Raw genomic sequence first — 25,895 nt, forward strand, 5'->3', positions numbered from 1 at the left:
AGGTTTATGTAATATGTTGATGTTGCTGTGATAGAGACATCAGGTTTATGTAATATGTTGATGGTGCTGTGATAGAGACATCAGGTATATGTAATATGTCGATGTTGCTGTGATAGAGACATCAGGTTTATGTAATATGTTGATGGTGCTGTGATAGAGACATCAGGTTTATGTAATATGTTGATTGTGCTGTGGTAGAGACATCAGGTTTATGTAATATGTTGATGTTGCTGTGATAGAGACATCAGGTTTATGTAATATGTTGATGGTGCTGTGATTAAGACATCAGGTTTATGTAATATGTCGATGTTGCTGTGATAGAGACATCAGGTTTATGTAATATGTCGATGTTGCTGTTATGTAATATGTCGATGTTGCTGTGATAGAGACATCAGGTTTATGTAATATGTCAATGTTGCTGTTATAGAGACATCAGGTTTATGTAATATGTCGATGTTGCTGTGATAGAGACATCAGGTTTATGTAATATGTCGATGTTGCTGTGATAGAGACATCAGGTTTATGTAATATGTTAATGTTGCTGTTGCTGTGATAAAGACATCAGGTTTATGTAATATGTTGATGGTGCTGTGATAAAGACATCAGGTTTATGTAATATGTTGATGGTGCTGTGATAGAGACACCAGGTTTATGTAATATGTTGATGGTGCTGTGATAGAGACATCAGGTTTGTGTAATATGTTGATGGTGCTGTGATAGAGACATCAGGTTTGTGTAATATGTTGATGGTGCTGTGATAGAGACAGCAGGTTTATGAAGTATGTTGATGGTGCTGTGTTAGTTCCATTGTATTAATATAACAGGTTGATGGTGCTGTGTTAGACCCGGTGTATTAATATAACAGGTTGATGATGCTGTGACTGCTGGCGATGTTTGTAGACAGATTTAGCTAACAAAGCAAGGCTGTTGTGCAGCATCAATTGCCTTGAGGGATAAGAGGGTGGCTGGATAGAAGAGAAAAAGTAGGCAACAGGAAGTTGTTGTGTATCCAGTGGGACCCGTGTTAGAAAAAGTATTGTTGGAGTTGTTTGTAGTTTTGTCAAAGTCAATAGGAGACTTGGGACGTTATGAAGATAAAGAGGTTAAAGCCATAACAGCTGAGGGGAGACAACTTAGCCACCAAGGGCTGATTGACAGATTGAGAATGTTGTCTCTACTTTCGGCAAGGCAGTTCTTTTGTGAAGGTTGGATACATATTATCAGTATTAAGTGGCTTTATGGAGACAGCATGGAATTAATGAAAACAATATCTAGACCCTACCTTAGATCTTGTTTTCCTCCCCTCTGATAAAGTCTCTGTATGTTCCTGTAAAACAAACAAAATGTTACAAAAAGAGAAAACAAATACTGCATGGAGTCTGACATCTCTATATCTGTATAACAGTAAAGTGACACCTCTAATCATTTCTTTTCAGTGCTGTGAATTTTATTGTATATCTTTCTAATAATGTTTTTTGTATTAACATCCTTGTTAACTTTGAAAAGATGCCTGTAGATGTAATTACACACTACCCTACTCCAAATATAATACACACTACCTGTACCATAAATTTCAATCAGTGACATGCCTCTCTTGCCCTTCCCTTTCTATAAAAGCTAACTCCCATTCTTCATCAAATGAGCCCGTGATATGCCCACTCAACTCTCCTCCCCCCACCCACCTTTTTTTTTTTTTAGATGTTTTCCTTATTTCAACTTCTTATTTAGAATTATGTCATCTTTTTTCATAAGATTTATTTATTATTTAGAAACTTGGAAGACAAACAGTTTTTGACCCATGCTTTCTCTCATTCCAAATTTTGATCAGGAAGGGGTAATGTGTTGATTTGAGTTGAATGGAATGGCATTCCTGCCTTCCTGTCATTAACTAGAACATGTAACCTTAACAGGTACAGAAAGAACACAGTTGTCTCCCCATCACTCAATGATTTTAACATCTTGAGAAATAAATCATATTCTTCTTAAAAACTATTGCATGTTGTGAAAGAGTACATACTTCAAAATTGCACATTTACAAAATTCAATAAAAGGCAGAAAAGATATGAAAACATGATAGAATTAAAATCTGAGTACAACCAAGTCGGAACAGTGCTTACTTACATTTCGTGAGGTTTTCTAAAGCATGCCAAAGCCTTTGGGGGCAATAAAACTGTACTTTAACTGGAAATCAAGCATTTGCCTTTTTTAGGTAATATTTCAGGACTTTAATCTTAAGAACGCATCTTACAAGTTTATTTACCGCAGTAGACAAATCAATAACAGAGGATGTAGTTGGTATCCGGCCTCGCGTTCCTAATGTACCGATTCCTACACAGATTTCAAGGAGGAAAAAATCCAATAATTGGTGAGGTTAAATTGACATTGGAGAGTTCAGAATTATACAAATCTTAGACAACTATTTGCTTGTTTGATTAACATTATACAAAGCTAAGACAGTTATTTCCTTGTGTACCAATTTATTTTAAATTTACTTTGGCAAGTACATATATATATTTTTTAAATGGTAGTGTTTAGAATTCGTATAAGTCAATGCTGATTATTTGACTCGCTTCTGATGATTATCAGAATTATTTAGATCTCCGACGGTTATTTTTTCCTTCAGGTAAAAGTCAAAAGCACACTAGAGATAGTCTGTTCATTTTGTACTGCCATTGTATGAATCTTTGATATTTGGTTTATTTTGTACTGACATAAGTACATATATGTTTTTAGGTACCTATATGCCTTTATTTTCTAAACTCATTCTGACAAAAAAATCTTTTTTTCAAATTCTTGGACAGATATTATGTACTCTATACGACACGCATCCTTTTAACTTAAACAACTTTTGTTGATTTTAATCAGTTGTTTTTAAACAACAATGAAATATTCTGGTTGTTGTTTTTTCAATAACAATTCAGATATACTAGGTTATTTTAACCAAAGTTGTTTTTAAACAACAGTAAAATATTCTGGTTGCCATTTTTTTTTTAAATACAGTAACAATTAAGATATACTAGGTGATTTTAACCAAAGGCCTTTTTAAAACAACAGTAAGATAATCTAATTATTGTATGATGTCCTAGTTGGCATTTTTGAAAAACAACAGTGAAATAAATTCTATTTTGCCATTGTTTTCAAAAACAACAGTAAGATTGCCTAGTTAGCATTGTTTTGTTTTTACAATAATCAACATACATGTATTTTAGTTAGTAATGTTCTTTAGAATCAGTGTTAGTGCTTACAAAATCAATCACTTAAAACTCATCTCATGATTTTACTTCAAATTCCTTGTTTTCTGCATTTCCGATTCTTAAACAAGGTTTGCTGATGTTAGAAGAAATCAATTTAACAATGATTGTATTTTCCCATTTTGTTTGCGAGTTGCTGTACTTTATACGTGAGAAGTTGTGTATTGTTAGAAATAAAAGATGGGTCTGTGTTATGTTTGTGTTGATAACTGTTTTATACTTCACTAAATCCGTACAGAAAGATGCTTGTAATGTATCTGTCAGTAACTGTTTTACCTACGTAGGTAATCAGACACTCATTCTTTTATGTATAACATAAGAAATCCATTTTCATTATTTTTTGTTTCATTGCAATTTGTGAAGTGTGCACTTGCTGCTTACAGCTGTAAGTGAGTGTCCCCTGCTATACTGGTATACATAGTTGGTAACACTGCTTGTGAGGAGTTTATAGCAGGCGGCAGCAAATTGCTACTCAATTATCTGGCTTCCCTATCTCTGTAACTGCCGCTGTGGGTCACATGATAGGCAAGCCAACTCTCCTGTCTAGATCTCAGAACAACAAAAAGTGTTTGTCCCGGCCACCCTCCATTACCTTAGTTTGTCTACAATAACTAGCTCTATCACACCTCGCCCTTGTAGCCACCGCACATGAAAATATAGCACTTTGTCATTTATTTCTCACATACGATAAATCAGTTTCTTGTAGAACTCTGCACTAAAAATAAAATGATAAGAATGACACACAGATTGCAATAGGAGGTATAATGTAAATATTTTAACATGATTTACCTGGGTTTTCTGGATTCTCAGACAGGAGGACAAAAGTCCTAACAAAATTAATGTCTCCTCAAAACATGCTATCTCAGTTACAATTTTTTTTTTTTTTTCAAAGAAACTTACGTTATCTTATCAGAAAACCATAAATTTGTGTTTATTTCTGTATGATCAGAAATAACAAGATTTGCATTTATTTCTATGAACTTTCCCATAAATTAAGTAAAAGCTGTGGTAAGAAGTGGATGTTGAGTAGGTACCAGAGTATCAACCATGTGGTTCTGTCAGTCACACTGCAGAAACATGGTGGCTATGTCCTCGACAGTGGAGATAAACAGTTATTGATTTTGGAAACTAAAGGTTAAAGGTGTTAGCTAGGGCCTCAAACTGGACTACCAAGCCCAACTAATGTCAATTTTATCTTTTTGAAAGAAAAGAAATTATGCCACCATTGAAAAGACTACATAAGTTTCATGATTTTTTTTTTCTGTAAAGGTCAAAGCTTGTGATACTTGTCAGTGATCCCAAGGTCAAAGATGCACTGAGCTGATATTACAATGTGAAGGTCATCTAAGGTCATACGTATGTAACTTTTACATAATAAATCAACAAGAGTAGACAATGCTAGTAGATAGTGTAAATGTACTACCTAAACAGACTTTAAAGTATACACAGGGCTAATGTTTAAAGCTTGCCACAATATGACTCTTTCTCCCCCCACCCCCTATTAGTTGTGGTATGAACAGAGCTTCAATATACATGACTATATGGCTATATGCTGTTTACAAAACTAATTTCAATTATTTACAGTTGAAGGGATTCCACTGTGAATGAAAATAGGATTTAAACCAGCGTTACAAGTTGTTGTCTCAACTAAAGTGGTGTAACCTCGATTATCCTCTGAACCAGAAGCACAGGTAAGTAGGGATCATATGAGCAGTTTGGATAATCGGGCAGTGATCACCTTCCAGCAAGTTTCTTAAACAACAGGCGAGGATTCTTAGTTATGTCCCACATTTTTTTTATTTGTTTGTTATCTGGTTGAATCTTTAAATTTATACTAAAGTGACAGTACGGTAAATAAAGTCCTGATAAATGATATCTGTGCAGGAAGAAGTGATTACAAAGTGTCACCATAAGATTACACAGATTCTTCTCCATACCATCATCCCTCACCATTGACCTTTCAGCCATAAAAAATATGTTATCAGTTTGTCAATCTTGGCTGTATGCATTGGTGGACAGAGGGCCACACCCCCTCCCTCCACCCATCTTATCTCCATACCACTGTTACCCCAGTCTATACAGTGATTTATCTGTTACAGTAGCTACCCTGATAAATTTCTGTAGCTACCCTGATAAATTTCTGTAGCTACCCAGTTGCATTACTGTAGTTTCCCTGATGAATTTCTGAATTTTAACGTCTGCTCCAGCTACCCTCATAAACAACGCTAGCTATCCTAATAAAGTCTATCAGTACAGTGCTTTAGCTACCCTGATAAACAACTCTATCTACCCTGATGAACAACTCTAGCTACCCTGATGAACAACTCTAGCTACCCTGATGAACAACTCTAGCTACCCTGATGAACAACTCTAGCTACCCTGATAAACAACTCTAGCTATCCTAATGAAGTCTATCAGAACAGTTTCTACCTACCCTGATAAAAATTTCTTGCTACCCTGATAAACAACGCTAGCTACCCTGATAAACAACTCTAGCTACCCTGATAAACAACTCTAGCTACCCTGATAAACAACTCTAGCTACCCTGATAAAGTCTATCAGTACAGTGGTCCAGCTACCCTGATAAACAACTCTAGCTACCCTGATGAACAACTCTAGCTACCCTGATGAACAACTCTAGCTACCCTGATAAACAACTCTAGCTACCCTGATAAACAACTCTATCTACCCTTATAAACAACTCTCGCTACCCTTATAAACAACTCTAGCTACCCTGATAAACAACTCTATCTACCCTGATAAACAACTCTAGCTATCCTAATGAACTACCTACCCTGATAAAAATTTCTTGCTACCCTGATAAACAACTCTAGCTACCCTGATAAACAACTCTAGCTACCCTGATAAACAACTCTAGCTACCCTGATAAACAACTCTAGCTACCCTGATAAACAACTCTAGCTACCCTGATAAAGTCTATCAGTACAGTTTCTAGCTACCCTGATAAACAACTCTAGCTACCCTGATAAACAACTCTATCTACCCTGATGAACAACTCTAGCTACCCTGATAAAGTCTATCAGTACAGTTTCTAGCTACCCTGATAAACAACTCTAGCTACCCTGATAAAGTCTATCAGTACAGTGGTCCAGCTACCCTGATAAACAACTCTAGCTACCCTGATAAACAACTCTAGCTACCCTGATAAAGTCTATCAGTACAGTTTCTAGCTACCCTGATAAACAACTCTAGCTACCCTGATAAAGTCTATCAGTACAGTTTCTAGCTACCCTGATAAACAACTCTAGCTACCCTGATAAAGTCTATCAGTACAGTTTCTAGCTACCCTGATAAACAACTCTAGCTACCCTGATAAAGTCTATCAGTACAGTGGTCCAGCTACCCTGATAAACAACTCTAGCTACCCTGATAAACAACTCTAGCTACCCTGATAAAGTCTATCAGTACAGTTTCTAGCTACCCTGATAAACAACTCTAGCTACCCTGATAAAGTCTATCAGTACAGTTTCTAGCTACCCTGATAAACAACTCTAGCTACCCTGATAAAGTCTATCAGTACAGTTTCTAGCTACCCTGATAAACAACGCTAGCTATCCTAATAAAGTCTATCAGTACAGTGGTCCAGCTACCCTGATAAACAACTCTAGCTACCCTGATAAAGTCTATCAGTACAGTGGTCCAGCTACCCTGATAAACGCTTTCCCTTATTAATGTAGATGTTGTAATAGATTGTACCTGTACAACTCCATCGTTACCCTGATAATTTATTACTGTAGAGTTGAATAGTTAAATAAATAATTAATTATCTTTATCACTTAGATGTTATAGGTGAATTTGCCTGTGTAATATTTTTGTCTGTTTGTTGTCAGAAATAGATTATGATGTCTTAAATGGACCATGACGTTATGTGATCAATTGACATTGGCCATGTTTGTTTGATTTTGTCCTCGCTGTAAAAATTTTTTATCCTAAATTTATTGTCATTTCAAGTGAGATTTTAGGAAATTCATTTTGTAGTGTTGTGGTTTTTCTTGCCAAGCAAGCAAGAATAAAACTGCAGAGACTTGTGTTATAAACTTCATCTGACATGAAAAATCATTGAAAATCCCTAAATATATATATATCATTGATGCTCAAAGTCAATGATTAATCATGCATCTTTATTTTCTAAATTTAAGGTCACTTTTCAAGGTCAATTTTTTTTAGTTGCCTATCCTGTTGTCCTATAGCAACCCAGAACTAGGTCAGGAACAAAATCCTAGTCTTATGTATGATGTGACCTTCATTTTTTCTGACTTGTCATGTTTTAAGATTTATGGTACCGACTCCATTAAAAAAATGACACTTTTTTTCACGTTTCTGTTTATTAATTATGTATGGAGATAGTCCTTTACTTTAGGAGTGTAGGATCACAGAATTATACACATTTATTCATTACCTGACCCAGGGTTTTAGGTTTTTATATCACATTAACTTCTTGTGACATCATTTGAATTATAATATAATATCAAATATTATTGCTCTTTTAACTTTCAATTGCAAAAAAAGGTAAGTGTTTAGGATGATTGTGTGATATAGGTATAATGTATAACTTCATTGATTTATTGCAATGTGAAAGCTATCATCATACCTTACCTCACTCTCCCGTGCATGATGCTTACTGACTGTGAAATTCTACACCAAGCACAATACCACACAAAATTATACAGGTATTTTTCAGGTGTGGAGAATTTTTGGTTGAGTGTGTCAACTGAAGAAATTAAAAGTTGAGTTTGTGTGAGATAATGATCTGTGTCTGCCTTGTAATTTTCCATCAGACATGACAAACTAGGTCAGATAGATGTTACCCGTTAAACTACTCAAATTATGCTACCTGTACATCCACACTTGTAAACTATAGCTGCGATGTGATACTTGTATACTGGGTGTACAAACACCTGTACACTATAGGTAGGATGGGATACCTGTATACTGTGTGTCTGTAGATACACTTTTTCAGATACTTATGCAACCTGTATATTGTGTGAAGATACACCTGTACACTTTAAGTGCTGACATTACTTCAGGAATACATTGGTACTAGAATCTGCTGATGTTTCTCATGCTTATAAACTCTAATTGACATAACACTTGATATCAGTCAGCGATAATCGTGGTATTCTTGCATGACTTAACAGAAGTGAAACCTTCCCTTTCCCGAGAGAAATACCTCATTATCTTACCTGTCAGTACCTTAAATAGATGAGAGGATAGATACAAATACATCAACTTTCCCAATAAAGTCAGACAGAGATTACCAGTCCCCAGGGTCGGGGATTACCAGTCCCCATAGTGAGGGATTAACAGTCCCCATAATATCAGAGGTTACCAGACCCCATAATATCAGAGATTACCAGTCCTCATAATATCAGAGGTTACCAGACCCCATAATATCAGAGGTTACCAGTCTCCATAATATCAGAGGTTACCAGACCCCATGATATCAGAGGTTACCAGACCCCATAATATCAGAGGTTACCAGACCCCATAATATTAGAGGTTACCAGACCCCATAATATCAGAGATTACCAGTCCTCATAATATTAGAGGTTACCAGACCCCATAACATCAGAGATTACCAGTCCTCATAATATTAGAGGTTACCAGTCTCCATAATATCAGAGGTTACCAGTCCCCATAATATCAGAGGTTACCAGACCCCATAATATCAGAGGTTACCAGTCTCCATAATATCAGAGGTTACCAGACCCCATAATATCAGAGGTTACCAGACCCCATAATATCAGAGGTTACCAGTCTCCATAATATCAGAGATTACCAGTCCCCATAATATCAGAGATTACCAGTCCCCATAATATCAGAGATTACCAGTCCTCATAATATCAGAGATAATCAGTCCCTATTAAGTCACAGAGAGATTACCAGTCCCTATTAAGTCACAGAGAGATTACCAGTCCCTATTAAGTCACAGAGAGATTACCAGTCCCTATTAAGTCACAGAGAGATTACCAGTCCCTATTAAGTCACAGAGAGATTACCAGTCCCTATTAAGTCACAGAGAGATTACCAGTCCCTATTAAGTCACAGAGAGATTACCAGTCCCTATTAAGTCACAGAGAGATTACCAGTCCCTATTAAGTCACAGAGAGATTACCAGTCCCTATTAAGTCACAGAGAGATTACCAGTCCCTATTAAGTCACAGAGAGATTACCAGTCCCTATTAAGTCACAGAGAGATAATCAGTCCCTATTAAGTCACAGAGAGATTACCAGTCCTCAGAGTTATAGAGATTACTCAAGCTGTAATTCACAGATAACAAGTCCTGTTAAAAGTCATCTGGAGGTTACCAGTTCCCATTTACATTTACACCCTTACCAGTCTCAGATAGACCTAATATTGCTACCATTTACACCCTAATCAGTCTCAGATAGACCTAATATTGCTACCATTTACACCCTTACCAGTCTCAGATAGACCTAATATTGCTACCATTTACACCCTTACCAGTCTCAGATAGACCTAATATTGCTACCATTTACACCCTTACCAGTCTCAGATAGACCTAATATTGCTACCATTTACACCCTAATCAATCTCAGATAGACCTAATATTGCTACCATTTACACCCTTACCAGTCTCAGATAGACCTAATATTGCTACCATTTACACCCTTACCAGTCTCAGATAGACCTAATATTGCTACCATTTACACCCTTACCAGTCTCAGATAGACCTAATATTGCTACCATTTACACCCTTACCAGTCTCAGATAGACCTAATATTGCTACCATTTACACCCTTACCAGTCTCAGATAGACCTAATATTGCTACCATTTACACCCTTACCAGTCTCAGATAGACCTAATATTGCTACCATTTACACCCTATCCAACCTCCGATACATGTACCAAGTAGTCTTGCTACTTTTTACACTCTGGCAAGCCTTAGGTGCACGAAGTCTGGCTACTATTTACACCATAACCAGGCAAAGATACACATATTAACAGGTGTTATCAACTTAGGTCTTAAACTCAAATTTTTGAATCTTTATTAAAAACCTCATTCCAGATGGTAGACTTGAGAGGTACAGATATACTTACTTTGTCCTTATGTCCTTGCAGAAAGTTTCATTACAGATGTGTATTCATTAAACATTTAATTAAAAGAACTTTTTCACTTTAAGAATCACACGCTGCATCAGTGATGTGAATTTCAAGAAACAAAACGTGACTTCTGTTGCTAAATAAGATCCTGTATTTTTTAGGTTTGCTTTGAGACTGTGAAGAATACAAGATGTGAAGAAATGTTTTTTTTTACAAAAATCTTTAATATATAGAAACAGAGGACTGGTGAAGTTAGGGTATGAGGTTGCTCATTATCATAGTTTCATCATCAATTCCGCATTTCTGCTTAAATCAAGTGTTTCCACTGTAAATGGTGGCTACTGTGATTTAGAATAGGATTTTTTTTTATTGAATACAGGTACAAAGTTTTAACATTTTAATTTCCATGGATGAATGCTATTTAAGTGAAAAATATCAATTTTTTTCCTTTGTTACTTTTTAACTTACAAAATGTATTTTATATTGAAATTTATTCTTAAATGTTTATTTAAAAAACATGTATAGTTTTGATATGGGTGTGGACGATAGTGGATTTCTGTGTTTTGTTGTAGAACTGACGTTTGTGGAGATTGTTCTCTTTGACAGGTACATTTATTAGAGCCTAATTTTGGCTGTTGATTCAGAACAAGAAAAAGTAAAACATCAGCTGTAAGGAATAAAATTGGTAGAATTCCAGAGTGTGAAAAGCTCAAACCTGATTCAAAGAAATCATAATGCCCTCCCATGATATGTGTAAAGCCAAGGAGAAGTTATGGGGACAAGATTATGGGGAGAAGATCAGAGAGAGTGAATGAGATAGAAACAAGCACTACAAGATTCAAACGATAGTGGTGATAAGGGGGGATTTGCACCTGTCTTAGCGACTCAGTGGAGAAGTGATACCCTGTACAAGGAATTCCTTACATCTTCTTAGTAAAAGACTGGGATTCACTCTGGTTATCATTATGTAGTGAATGGAAATTAAGATACACATTTCCGAAAATAATACACCATACAGAGGTCTAATCGCTTTACCAATCAATGAAATTAAGCCAGCTATGCACTTCTGAAAATAATGCATGCAACAGATTCGGGGTGTAATCCCTACAGCAGTCACTCAATTAAAACAAACGTATACACCTTGTATAGTATTCTCCAGAACTGTTACTGGGAACATGTTATATTCTCCAGAACTGTTACTGGGAACATGTTATATTCTCCAGGACTGTTACTGGGAACAATTAATGCTCCCCACAGCTGTTACTAGAAACACTTACTGTTCCCAACAGTTGTTACTGGGAACAATTATTGCTTACCACAGTTGTTACTAGAAACAATTGATGCTCCCAAAATTTGTTACTTGGAACACTTAATGCTTCCCACAGTTGTAACTTGGAACACTTAATGCTCCCCACAGTTGTTAGTGGGAACAATTAGTATTCCCTACTTTTTACTGGGAACACATGATACTCTCTGAGTTGTTACTAGACACAATAAGAGTTCCCGACAGTTGTTACAGAGAACAATTAATGCTCCCTACAATTTTTACTGGAAACAATTAATGCTGTCCAAATTTTCACTTTGAACAATTACTACTCCCAGAGTTTTTATTGGGAACAACTAATACTCTCCAGAATTGTTACTGTAAACACATGATGCTCTGTAGTGTTGTTACTGTGAACGCATAATGCTCCCCAAAGTCGAAACTGGGAACATATAATGTTCTCTCGCACTGTTACTGGGAACACACCATGCTATCCAGAGTTATTAGTGGGAATAATGTTCTCCAGAGTTGTTAGTGGGAACACACAATGCTATCTAGAGTTGTTAGTGGGAACACACAATGCTATCCAGAGTTGTTAGTGGGAACACACAATGCTATCCAGAGTTGTAAGTGGGAACAATACTATCCAGAGTTATTAGTGGGAACAATGCTATCCAGAGTTGTTAGTGGAACACACAATGCTATCCAGAGTTGTAAGTGGGAACACACAATGCTATCCAGATTTGTTAGTGGGAACACACAATGCTATCCAGAGTTGTTAGTGGGAACACACAATGCTATCCAAGTTGTAACTGGGAAAAAATGATGCTCCCCATAACTGTTACTAGGAATTTGCTAAACAATTACAGTTTAGATAACAGCACAGTAATTACTGGAACATGGCAAAGCAATAACTTATTATTACACTTAATGCTTCAATCTTGACCCAATCAGATGGCAAAGAAACTAATTAATTTTTCTAAGTATCATTATTGACCCAACAAGATGGATCAAAAACATTTATGAATTTTTATGATACAACAGTACAGACTTAAACGGCTCATGGATCAGAAAATATTGCTTTCTAGATTAGAATTAAAACTATTTAGTTTGTCATAATCGATTGTAATTATTGTTATTGGAAGATCTTTTTCAGATCTCGTAGGAAGGATTCATATCAGAACAAAAAGTTTCAAACTTTGTCAATGAACACTGCTTTGGTTAAAAAATCCTAGTTGGAATAATTATATACAGATTTGTCATAATAATAATAATAATAATAATGAAAAGCCATTTGATAAAATTACACGGAAATGAACTTATATAAAAATCAATACTTTAGCAGTATTTAAATGCTTCTAATTATAGGGGTAGCACTAATAACAGTTAAATATCACACACCACAAGTAATTTGTGTCAACAAAATTGTCAATGATTATGTAGTTAATGGACATGAAATCAACACACTTGGGAAATTTTTAAACTCCTCAATTTTGGAAAGCCCTGCTAATACATGTGATCTTTCTGTATGATCCAATACCTTTACATTTTGATAAAAAAAAGTTTAATTATAAATGTGTACTTGTAGCATGACATAAGTTATCTAAATATCTTATTTACATGTGATAAAAACTGCAGCAGATTAAAGTCAGGTGGTGATTTTGTCAGAATGTCTGACTTCATTAACTCTTTCATTTATAGTATAACTAATGATCAAATGATGATGGTCTAATTATATCTAAAGAGCATGTGTTAAGCTGATTGACAGGTTATTGATCATGGTATGAGGGTTGTCTGCAGGCCTTACTTACCTGTACAGGTAGTATCCCGTGACGAGTTACGTTGCTTGTAGGATGAGGATAAAAAACAATTAACTCAAACACCTTTGATTGATGTCAATGTCTTATCGTTACATGACAGCGTTATCCTGAAGCCCTTTTCGAGTTCACTGGGGCGTTTTATAGTACATACACGGTATGTAAACGGTATGTTTGTATTAAATACTAGAGATTTACCTGTTAACGAGGTGCCTGTAGTGGCCTACGCTAGACAGGTGACACACGAAGCAGTTAAGATCTGTCTCACCACATGATAATCCTGTAGAGAGTATAGAAGGTGAGCATTCCACTGATCCTCGGCCAATAACAAACGCACACTGCCAAGTACTGATACCCTTACTGATCAGCTATCAGTACCTGTCCCCGCTATTTACCAATCCGCTGTGTAATTACACCGCTACAACAATACACAATTGACATACAAGAAGTTAAAAGACCGCTGTATTTCCGACAGTGCAATTGTCAATTTTCCAACTTGTATGTCTACACTAAAGTAATTAATAAATGTACATAGGCGATTTAATATTATATGAGGTACACAATTGAATCACTCACCCACTGACTTGTTCACTGTTGTCCTACAACTGATAATGCGTGAAATCTGCTGTACTTAATCCCAGAGAGTGTCTATGTGTATGATAATATTCCAATATCATGGCCTGCTCTCAGTGAGTTTAGCCAGGAACAACCCCTCAGTGTAAACCCCGTGTTTAAACTGTTGACTTCTTAATAACGGATTCCACAGGGATAACTATCTCGCCAATTGCTAAATAAATCTCTCTCACCCCACAGAACAATGCAAACACTGGGGCTCGTGGGGCATAGCTCCACCAATGGCTGTTACAGGGTACTCACCCAAACACAATCATAATGTCACTCATTTACTAAAGACAACATAAAAACCCCAGGCCATGGGTACCAGTGAAATAGAGAGATTTCTTTTTTCATCTGTGCAGACTATAACTTAGCAGCATTGTATGGTCCCTACAGACATATGAACTGCCCCTAGAATGGGGATGAAATTCTATACATGGCTCTCTATGTGAAGTAATGAGTTGCAAGTTAGCAGCTCTTCACAACTTGAGATCAATCCAATCCTGCCTCTCAGGACTCATGTGTGGTGGGCCATCCTAGAGGGGAGGGGGGAGGAGATGGAGGGACTGGAGGTCAGTGTATACAGATATGTGTGGTGGGCCATCCCAGGGGGAGTTGGAGGAGGACCAGGACCAGGAGGTCAATATACAGATATGTGTGGTGGGTCATTCTAGGGGGAGGAGGAGGACCAGGACCAGGAGGTCAGAATATACAGATATGTGTGGTGGGCCATCCCAGGGGGAGGGGGAGGAGGACCAGGAGGTCAGAATATACAGATATGTGTGGTGGGTCATCCTAAGGGGAGGTGGAGGAGGACCAGGACCAGGAGGTAAATATACAGATATGTATGGTGGGTCATCCTAGGGGGAGGTGGAGGAGGACCATGACCAGGAGGTCAGAATATACAGATATGTATGGTGGGCTATCTCAGGGGGAGGAGGACCAGGACCAGGTCAGAATATATAGATATGTGTGGTGGGTCATTCTAGGGGGAGGAGGAGGACCAGGACCAGGAGGTCAGAATATACAGATATGTGTGATGGGTCATCCTAGGGGGAGGTGGAGGAGGACCAGGATCAGGAGGTCAGAATATACAGATATGTGTGGTGGGTCGTCCTAGGGGGAGGTGGAGGAGGACCAGGATCAGGAGGTCAGAATATACAGATATGTGTGATGGGTCATCCTAGGGGGAGGTGGAGGAGGACCAGGACCAGGAGGTCAGAATATACAGATATGTGTGGTGGGCCATCCTAGGGGGAGATGGAGGAGGACCAGGACCAGGAGGTCAATATACAGATATGTGTGATGGGCCATCCTAGGGGGAGGAATGGGGAACCTGGAGGTTAAAGTATACAGACTTGTGTGTGGTGTGCCTTCCCAGGGGGACCTGGAGGTCTAGAGTATCCAGACGTGTGTTGGGCCATCAAGGGGGATGAGGGGGAACCTGGAGGTCAGAATATACAGACATGTGGTGAGCCATCCTAGTCCACTCTTTGGTTTTGGATATAATCTTGTTATCTTTGTGATAGTACACACTGTGATAGTACAGACCGTATAACCTTGTTAAGTGGTTAAGTAACTTAGTCAAATGATTGGAAAGGATTTAAGATTGGACCAAAACAAATAATTAATAAGTGTTTATCATAACTGCACCTTCATCGATTTAACCACTGACTACTAACCATACTCCTGCAGATGGGACTTTAAATAGTGGCCCATATAAAGACTGTCCACTCTCACAAGCTAAAGATCCTTTCATGTTTTCAAAAAAGAGAAGGTATGATAACACTGGTCCAGGGGTTAAGATATAGTATTAGGACATACAATTTTGAAGGCACTTGATAGACTTCAAAATTACCCTAACATAAACTGAAACTAAGGCTCCTAATCCCTTCTTTCCTGGACATGTTTCAGACTGCTAGAGTTAGGATAAAGCATCATTAGGCCCTGGAGTCATCTTCTAAAACTAGCATTATCAAACACACACTGCTACAGATGGTTCCACCCCTCTGCAGGTCACCCTTTCACGTCTCCAGAACTCCTGATATTCGTTGACAAGGTGATTCCCGGCAATTGGAGGCGTCTCAAAGATGAAAAACCTGTAACTAACTAAGTAAGCTATGTGTGATAGTCCACACCTGTACAGTATAACATTGTCATCCCCATGTGATAGTCCACACCTGTACAGTATAACCTTGTTAGCTGTGTGATAGTCCACACTTGTACAGTATAATCTTGTTAGCTAAGTGATAGACCATACCTGTACAGTATAACCTTGTTAGCGGCGTGATAGACCACACCTGTACAGTATAACCTTGTTAACTTTGTGATAAGTCACACCTGTACAGTATAATCTTGTTAGCTAAGTGATAGACCATACCTGTACAGTATAACCTTGTTAGCGGTGTGATAGACCACACCTGTACAGTATAACCTTGTTAACTTTGTGATAAGTCACACCTGTACAGTATAACCTTGTTAACTTCGTGATAAGTCATACCTGTACAGTATAACCTTGTTAACTTTGTGATAAGTCACACCTGTACAGTATAACCTTGTTAGCTGTGTGATAGTCCACACCTGTACAGTATAACTTTGTTAGCTGTGTGATAGTCCACACCTGTACAGTATAATCTTGTTAGCTAAGTGATAGACCATACCTGTACAGTATAACCTTGTTAGCAGTATGGTAGACCACACCTGTACAGTATAACCTTGTTAACTTTGTGATAAGTCACACCTGCACAGTATAACCTTGTTAACTTCGTGATAAGACATAGCTCTACAGTATAACCTTGTTAACTTTGTGATAAGCCATACCTGTACAGTATAACCTTGTTAACTTTGTGATAAGTCACACTTGTACAGTATAACCTTGTTAGCTGTGTGATAGTTCACACCTGTACAGTATAATCTTGTTAGCTAAGTGATAGACCATACCTGTACAGTATAACCTTGTTAGCGGTGTGATAGACCACACCTGTACAGTATAACCTTGTTAACTTTGTGATAAGTCACACCTGTACAGTATAATCTTGTTAGCTAAGTGATAGACCATACCTGTACAGTATAACCTTGTTAGCGGTGTGATAGACCACACCTGTACAGTATAACCTTGTTAACTTTGTGATAAGTCACACCTGTACAGTATAACCTTGTTAACTTCGTGATAAGTCATACCTGTACAGTATAACCTTGTTAACTTTGTGATAAGTCACACCTGTACAGTATAACCTTGTTAGCTGTGTGATAGTCCACACCTGTACAGTATAACTTTGTTAGCTGTGTGATAGTCCACACCTGTACAGTATAATCTTGTTAGCTAAGTGATAGACCATACCTGTACAGTATAACCTTGTTAGCAGTATGGTAGACCACACCTGTACAGTATAACCTTGTTAACTTTGTGATAAGTCACACCTGCACAGTATAACCTTGTTAACTTCGTGATAAGACATAGCTCTACAGTATAACCTTGTTAACTTTGTGATAAGCCATACCTGTACAGTATAACCTTGTTAACTTTGTGATAAGTCACACTTGTACAGTATAACCTTGTTAACTTTGTGATATTCCACACCTGTACAGTATAATCTTGTTAGCTAAGTGATAATTCACACCTGTACAGTATAATCTTGTTAGCTAAGTGATAATTCACACCTGTACAGTATAACCTTGTTAGCTGTGTGATAGTTCACACCTGTACAGTATAACCTTGTTAACTTTGTGATAAGTCTAACCTGTACAGTATAACCTTCTTAACTTCGTGATAAGTCATACCTGTACAGTATAACCTTGTTAACTCTGTGATAAGTCATACCTGTACAGTATAACCTTGTTAACTTTGTGATAAGTCACACCTGTACAGTATAAGTCTGTGTGATAGTCATACCTGTACAGTAAAACCTTGTTAACTTTGTGATAAGTCATACCTGTACAGTATAACCTTGTTAACTTTGTGATAAGTCACACCTGTACAGTATAACCTTGTTAACTTTGTGATAAGTCATACCTGTATAGTATAACCTTGTTAACTTTGTGATAAGTCATACCTGTACAGTATAACCTTGTTAACTTTGTGATAAGTCATACCTGTATAGTATAACCTTGTTAACTTTGTGATAAGTCATACCTGTACAGTAAAACCTTGTTAACTTTGTGATAAGTCACACCTGTACAGTATAACCTTGTTAGCTGTGTGATAGTCATACCTGTACAGTAAAACCTTGTTAACTTTGTGATAAGTCATACCTGTACAGTATAACCTTGTTAACTTTGTGATAAGTCACACCTGTACAGTATAACCTTGTTAACTTTGTGATAAGTCATACCTGTATAGTATAACCTTGTTAACTTTGTGATAAGTCATACCTGTACAGTATAACCTTGTTAACTTTGTGATAAGTCACACCTGTACAGTATAATCTTGTTAACTTTGTGATAAGTCATACCTGTACAGAATAACTCTGTGATAGTCCATAACTATACAGTGAAACTATGTTAACCCTGAATTTAAATTATATTATTTACATGTGACAATGATAGTTAAAAGATTTTGAAGCGAAGTAAAAATAAAAATGTTGACTGTATAGGTGTTCTAATTAAAATGTCAGTTAAACTAGTTTTATTTCCAAGTTGATGTAAAAACTGTTTGATTGAAAGACTGGTTTGAAAATAGGGTGTATGACAGGATGAGAGCTTCTAGCACAAATAACTAGCGTGTGCTATTTAACCATACTGACATGCAGCAGCCAGCCGTGTACAGACTGGTGTCAGATTAATTAGCATGTTAAAGGTGTAATTATGATGTAGAGGAATGCAGTAAAACTTTGACAATGCATTTATAAGAGGATAGTTATAGCCCTGTTGGAGGTACTGTCCTAGATTCTAATGTCTGATATATTCCTGGTGACCTCTCACCCTGGTAAGGAGGATGACATGTACACAGCGACCTTTGACCCCAGCACTGAGGATGACACAGAGTGGTGTGCCCTTTGTTGTGAATTGTTAAACAGGTGTGAGATTGATTTCAGGATGTGTTGAAGGGTTAATATTACCTATGGTTATTACACACCACTAACATTCTAACATAGGTTTTATATACATATATCTTCAGGTGTAGTTCAGCTGATTGTCACATTCCAGCCTTACTTTACATACATATATATATATATATATACAGCTTGTGTGGAAGATTCTCACTGATGTGTCAGCTAGAAAACTATGGAAATTTTCTCTATGTATTTGACAACATTGACTTGACTTTTGAATCTTAAGTTGTCCATGCATGAAGATGTGCTATATTGCTAGAACACTTGGTAGTCTCACGCAGGATAATAGGGTTGGTGGTGAGGTTTATACAACATGGCCAAACCAACATTAGAAAACTTTATAAGACTAAACATCCATTGTTAAGGTCAAAGATAGAGGTCAAGGAATTTAACAATTATTCTGGTTAACAACAGAAGCACTATGTTTTATACTTTTATAGTTAATATCCCCACAATTTAAAGAGTGAGACATGTAATGTTACATATGTCTGACCCATGCTTTTCTGATCATAACTTCTAAAACTTAATTTGTTTAAAATATTTGATCAGAATTATTTTGAGGGGTTCCAATGTCAACACCAATACTTTTGGAAATTTATAAACTAAAGTACATAGGAGCAAAGTTGTCCTTTAAAGTACTTTTTGATTTAGATTAAGATTTGTTGATTTGGTGGTACAAAAATTACTAAAAAGATCAAGGCAAAAGTTCAAAGGTCATATGTCAAATTAAATACTTTGGTATGATTTAATATGTTTTATAATGTGCTTTCCATCCCAAAGATCTGAAATCAACAGTAATGCTTTAAAAGTTTACATTCTAAAACATTGAGGAACAGCATTGTGGCAATTTTTATCTCCTGAAATGATCCTGTAGCCATTTAATTATAGATAATTATATCCGACTATACAGACAAAATAGTGTATACAACAAGAAGTAAACACAGAGGTGTAAGAAAAGACAAGGTCAGAAAGGGTGTGGAATATTTCCATTGACGATGATCAATATGTGATGACAGGTATATGGGAACACATCAGTGAAGATGAGGTCATTTTGATGGGACTATTGAACCATTTCATTGGATACAAAATAATGTTTCAGTGAAAGTATATTATACACAAAATTGTTTTTTCTCAACTAACTGAAATTTGTTTTTTAAATCTCTGACAAAGCTTGAAGAAATACAATTCAATATTGAACAAAGCCACTCTGTCACCCAAGATTTATGTTGAGATAAATAATGAATAAATTATATTTCACACAAAAGCAAATGGAGAAAGTCAACAGTATTAATTATTCGCTGACAAAACCACTCTATAACAGGTCTGGCAATAGAAATAAAACTGCTTTGTTACAAAACACACCAGTCTAAGCTCTACAATGCATCCAATAGGAATTTGAATTGAAGATTTAGACTCTGCTAGCTCTGAACATTGATGAACAAAGAAAAACGTTATAAAGTTGGCAAATTAACTGATTCATTTTTGAATGCTTACCGGTGTTGTGAAATTTGATTCAATTTCTTTCTAAGTGTTGGGAGGGTGGTACACTCGACAGACACATAAAAATATGACATTGTGTGGATATATAGAATAGCCTCTCTTTATCAGCAATGGTAGAAAACTTATCATATACAGTTAGACTGGATGTAAAATACATACCATATAAGGCAGATTGGGCACAAAATGGCTTACCATATAAGGTTGGACTGGGCATGAAAAGACCTAACATGTAAGGTTACTCAACCGCACAAGAAAATATCTACCATATAAGACAGACTGCACATAAAAACATCTACCATACAAAACTGGCTTTAGGTATAAAAACTATTGTATAGGACAGACTGGGCTTAAAAAGATCTCCATAAGACAGACTAGGCATAAAAAGATCTCCATAAAATATCTACCTAAGACAGACTGGGCATAAAAAGATCACTATAAAAGATGTACCTAAAACAGACTGGGCATAAAAAGATCACTATAAAAGATGTACCTAAAACAGACTGGGCATAAAAAGATCACTATAAAAGATGTACCTAAAACAGACTGGGCATAAAAAGATCTACCCTATAATGCAGACTAGGCATAAAGGTCTGCTACCATATATGGTAGATGTATACATAAGGTGAGAGACTATCCTGGCTGACCTTCTTTAGTGACACGGGAACACTAAATCCTGTGCAGGACATAATTATCTGATCTGGTTTTGTGATAGGTTATTGGTCGACATTTTGAATCCTGTTAAGCTTTATTTTGGATTCATTAATTGCTTTCATTCCTGATAGATGGGCTTGAAAAAGAGATAGAAAGCTGTGAATTAATTATATCTAAGGTCAACTTAACAAAACTGCCTTTAGAAATATTGCTTTGATTTGTTGCAAAACAGATGGTATACTGTTGCATTGGAGATTTGTGCAGAATTTAATTAAGATATTTTGGAATTAGAAATGGAATTGCATTAAGTTTCATGTGAGAGTATGATGGGATCTAGGAGGATGCTTGCTGAGACAGGCGGTTATTGGTTGGGTTAAACAGACAGTGTCTGTCACTTGTCTCTGTGTATCTGGCCTGCAGATCAGCACCCATATCACTGTGACCCTACAGCCTCCATGTTAGTCATGCCACTTCCCGACAGAAATATCACAACCCGTAAAGTTCTTCTGCTACCTACTATGAAATGTCTTATAAGTGAACCTTTCATTTTAGTTGTCCTTCAAAAAAATAGAATTTGATTAATGTGGTAGTGTATTTCAAAAAAAAATTCATCTGGTTATTTCTTTCCAAAATTATTTTAGTTCAAGGATGGTGATGTCAATGCGGTGATTTGATTTATGCCATTGTGTCTGAAAGTGACATTGTTTTCTGTAGCAGGAGCTGAATCGCAAGGGACCTCTGACTGTTGCACAAGTTTGTCTATACCATGTACGAGTAGAACACGGCAACATATCCAGTAACAGGGGAGTCGCTAGTGCCAGTATTTATTTCATACTTTCAAACAGTTCTATGACAGAAGGTTTTCAGTAAAATGAATTTGGTACTCCAAGGTATTAGTGTGTCTATCATGTTGTTAGAAACTTAGCAAAAAATATTAGATTATGAAGTTTCCTGGCTATATACTCTGTGACCCTACTAGACATCAGATGGACAAAGAAAGTGGTGAGGAAGCCATGTGACAAAGGAATAGGGACAAGGCCAATGTGCACTTTTCTGATTGGTGGAAAATGTAGGTATCATCAAGCACTAAAATTTCCTGTAGACAATTGTAAACAGTGTAAAATTGGCACAAGCAGTAATCACAGGAAGCGACTGATAAACAGCTATAGAGAAGAGATATGTAAACATGTATAACAATGTGACTTACATATATATAGATGAAGGTTATATGGTTGAGATTTTCTGGTTGCACGAATATAGCTCTGTATTACATGTTGTGCAATAGTTGACATTGTCCTATAGCAACCTTGGCAGGTAGACCACTACAAAGTATTGGTATATACATATTGGTGTGATATAGGGTTGTATGTTTGGTGGGTTTATTGTCATGTCAAGACCAAAATTTATTTTTAGGAAGGGTGACTACTTCCCTGAACAACATACAGGAGGCACATTGCATGTCACCCAGAGCAAAACCACTACAGCACATCTTGTTGTAACAGTCCATTTCGCAGCTTCAAGAAACACAAACAGCTGATTGACTTTATACATATAGGTAGCGTGATTGTAGCACATTATATAATCACTCACCAGTTAGCCACTTTAAGTTTGGTATTATGAAAAGATTTTGGAATTTACTATGGATTTTTATTGAGAAAGAAATTGGATGGTTTTATCTATTAACCTTAACTGTAAAAAATATCCAACGATGTTAGAAATAAAGTAAAGGTGATCACTTTCTCATCAATTTTTCTATCTAATATCAAGTATTTTGTATTCTCTATCAAATCAAATAAAGAGAAATCACAAGTATGATACAAATGTAGCACACTGAATCAAAACATGTTAGGTGGCTCAGAAAAGTGTTATGTGACATGGGGTTAGAGCCTTTAGGCCAAGTCACTTGGTATTCAAGACTGCCAGTTGCAAAATTTTGCGATCATGTTCAGAAGATAGAAGTTACAAGTAAAGGGAAGTTTTAAGGACCAACTCTACAGGCTGTCCAAGTAAGCTGTTTATTTTCAACACCACTTATAATTTCCTATCAAAATCTTTATCTAGCCAATAGTGAGAGAATGAATGAGTTGATTTAAATATGATATTGTTTTGAACACATGGAGTTGGGGGGTGGGGGAGAAGACATTTGAGAGATGAAAATGTATATGTACATTTTCTTAAGTTGGATTGGCAGCCCTCTGAGCTGGTGAAATAATTAGAAAGTGTTGTCTACCACATACACAGCAGTAATGGTATCAGTCGGCAGATAGAAGTGCGTGTAAACACCAACTGTATCTATTGGAGGCCCCCTAATTAGGCCCCCTATTTTACATGTGTAGGACAGGGGAGTAACAACAGGGAGGAATCACAATGTAAACACAGACATTATCAACTTGATTTCCCTTAATTAGGCCCCCCTACTACAAGTGTTTAACAGGGGAGGGCATTTCACAGCAGACCTATCAATCATAGGGTTGATAAGGTTGACCTGTGCTGCTAACTGCTGCCTTCTGAGCCTGTACTGGCCTGCCTGTTCTGACCAGCTCTTCTCACCTGTTGGCTGGCCTCTTTCAAACATAAAGTCACTCAAGTATGAGCTTGTTGTACACCTTTCATCCTCTTGTTGGATCTTATTAGAAATCTTGGGCATCAAATCTCCTGGTTGATAAAGTTATAAACTCATGCTTAGTGTGGAAAAACAGATTTCTTTTATTGTTACAAATCATCACCTGATATGTGGTTACAGTTGGTAGGACATCACCCAACCCTGACTACTACTCACAAGGGTCAAATGATCCTGGACTAGGGTCAAAGGATGCTGAACCACATGATGCATCTATATGGGTGAAACATAAGCAATTTCCAGAAGCTTTTAATAAGATGGAGGTCTCACCTGAGCCAAGAAATCTTACATATCCAACATTTGATTTAACGCTTTAAGTCTTGAATTATCAAACCGTTTCATCATGTTACTTTCATTTAAAGATCATTTAAGGAAACCCACATGGATTGATAACTGGGTTGAAGTGAAAACAGCAGTGGGCTGGGATCCTGATAGGCTGTGTATGATGTCCAGATATTGCCTCAAGTCCAATTTCTGTGATGTATGGCAACTATGGCTGTGTCTGATGTTGTAATCAAGTCAATTCACTGCTACTTTTTCACAATTACAAGCATTTTGAGACAATATCCAGAAAAAACAATTACAAAATATGGAAAAAATTTACCATAGTAATTTTCCTATCAACAGACATAGCAACCAATATCTGCTTTTGATATCAAAGTTGTTGAGAGCTGGAAAGTAAATAAATTCTGTATACATGTAACATGTTAGCTAGTAGATGTAATAGGGTACTGTGTAAAGCGAGCAGGGGACATTTAATAGGGCTGTGTGTACCTGGGAAATTAAGTTGGGGCTGTATGTAAGGGACCTTTTATTAGAAAAATTAAGTATAGGGGACATTTATTAGGGACCGTACATATGTATCTGGGGCATCTAGTAGGGGCTATATAGAAGGGACATTTCGTAGGGACTGTGTGGATCAGGGTTTATATGGAACAAGGAAATTTATTAGGGCTGTAGGTATAAGGGTTATTTAGGAGGGGTTAAATGTAAATTGGTCATTTATTAGGGACTGTATATGTGTATCTGGGACATCTAGTAGGGGCTATATATAAGGGACATCTAGTAGGGGCTATATATAAGGGACATCTAGTAGGGGCTATATGTAAGGGACATCTAGTAGGGGCTATATGTAAGGGACCTTTCGTAGGGACTGTATATAAGGGACATCTAGTAGGGGCTATATATAAGGGACATTTCGTAGGGACTGTGTGGATCAGGGTTTATATGGAACAAGGAAATTTATTAGGGCTGTAGGTATAAGGGTTATTTAGGAGGGGTTAAATGTAAATTGGTCATTTATTAGGGACTGTATATGTGTATCTGGGACATCTAGTAGGGGCTATATATAAGGGACATCTAGTAGGGGCTATATGTAAGGGACATCTAGTAGGGGCTATACTGTATATGACAAGGGCTATATATCTAGGGTTTATATGGAACAAGGAAATTTATTAGGGCTGTAGGTATAAGGGTTATTTAGGAGGGGTTAAATGTAAATTGGTCATTTATATATAAGGGACATCTAGTAGGGGCTATATATAAGGGACATCTAGTAGGGGCTATATATAAGGGACATCTAGTAGGGGCTATATATAAGGGACATCTAGTAGGGGCTATATATAAGGGACATCTAGTAGGGGCTATATATAAGGGACATCTAGTAGGGGCTATATATAAGGGACATCTAGTAGGGGCTATATATAAGGGACATCTAGTAGGGACTATATATAAGGGGATATTTGGTAGGGACTATATATAAGGGGATATTTGGTTGGGACTATATATAAGGGGATATTTGGTAGGGACTATATATAAGGGGATATTTGGTAGGGACTATATATAAGGGGATATTTGGTTGGGACTATATATAAGGGGATATTTGGTAGGGACTATATATAAGGGGATATTTGGTAGGGACTATATATAAGGGGATATTTGGTAGGGACTATATATAAGGGGATATTTGGTAGGGACTATATATAAGGGGATATTTGGTAGGGACTATATATAAGGGGATATTTGGTTGGGACTATAT

General features: G+C 36.9%; 1 long non-coding RNA gene across 1 annotated transcript in view; it reads left to right on the forward strand.

Annotated features, from left to right (window-relative positions):
- The first annotated feature begins 1,030 nt into the window (after nt 1–1,030).
- Nucleotides 1,031–25,895, forward strand: part of LOC132556445 (uncharacterized) — a 104,949-nt gene continuing 80,084 nt past the window's right edge. Inside the window, exons 1-2 of the long non-coding RNA XR_009554469.1 lie at nt 1,031–1,205; nt 4,836–4,942. This is a non-coding gene — a long non-coding RNA (uncharacterized LOC132556445). The remainder of the gene's footprint in view (nt 1,206–4,835; nt 4,943–25,895) is intronic.

This window comes from Ylistrum balloti, unplaced genomic scaffold, assembly GCF_031769215.1.
Source record: "Ylistrum balloti isolate Yb309-2 unplaced genomic scaffold, AGI_CSIRO_Ybal_v1 Utg370568, whole genome shotgun sequence".
In the NCBI taxonomy this organism is placed as follows: domain Eukaryota; kingdom Metazoa; phylum Mollusca; class Bivalvia; order Pectinida; family Pectinidae; genus Ylistrum; species Ylistrum balloti.